The 607-nt window shown below is 33.1% G+C and overlaps 1 pseudogene; it reads left to right on the forward strand.

The window, feature by feature from the left end:
- Nucleotides 1-607, forward strand: part of LOC119590429 — a 12727-nt pseudogene that overhangs the window by 1031 nt on the left and 11089 nt on the right.

A 607-nucleotide genomic window follows, 5' to 3' on the forward strand; every position in this document is an offset into this window, starting at 1 on the left:
AGTAAATTTATGATACTTTTCAATATCATGCAGAAAAAAAAAAATTTTAATCATAAAGGAAAAGAATACATGAACCAAAACTATCGGTATAAAAAAAAAAATTGCACAAATGGCATGAAGAGAGTAACAAAGGTAAGCACAAGAAAGCATGACGTAATCGAATAATATCACAGAAAGGATACAAAAGGACCCCGAGGCACAAATGGTGGAGTGGGGGGGGCATTTAAAATAAATAGTTAGGGGGTAGGCTTAAACAAGTAGACTAGGATGTTTATTTCGTCACCAGCAGGGAAAGGGTTTAAAAACATACTGTCTGAGTACTGTTCAACATTGGATTACGTTTTTTTTCCCAGTTATTTGCTTTTAATTTTTTTTAATTTTGGAAAAGTTGGGGTTTAATGCAACAATATATATCCTTTTCTTTTCGAATTCCATCTTCATGAGAAAAGTATATTTGAAGTATACAAAAGGACCACATCGCTGAAGAGAAATGACCCCAAAAACAAGGATGGGAAAGTTTTTTTTAATACTGGACTTCAGGTAATTTGGCATTTTTGTGGGTTCATTTTTTAGTTCTAATGGGGGTGGTCCTGTTCTAAAAATTTTC

This window comes from Penaeus monodon, chromosome 27 (genome assembly GCF_015228065.2).
Source record: "Penaeus monodon isolate SGIC_2016 chromosome 27, NSTDA_Pmon_1, whole genome shotgun sequence".
Taxonomy (NCBI): Eukaryota; Metazoa; Arthropoda; class Malacostraca; order Decapoda; family Penaeidae; genus Penaeus; species Penaeus monodon.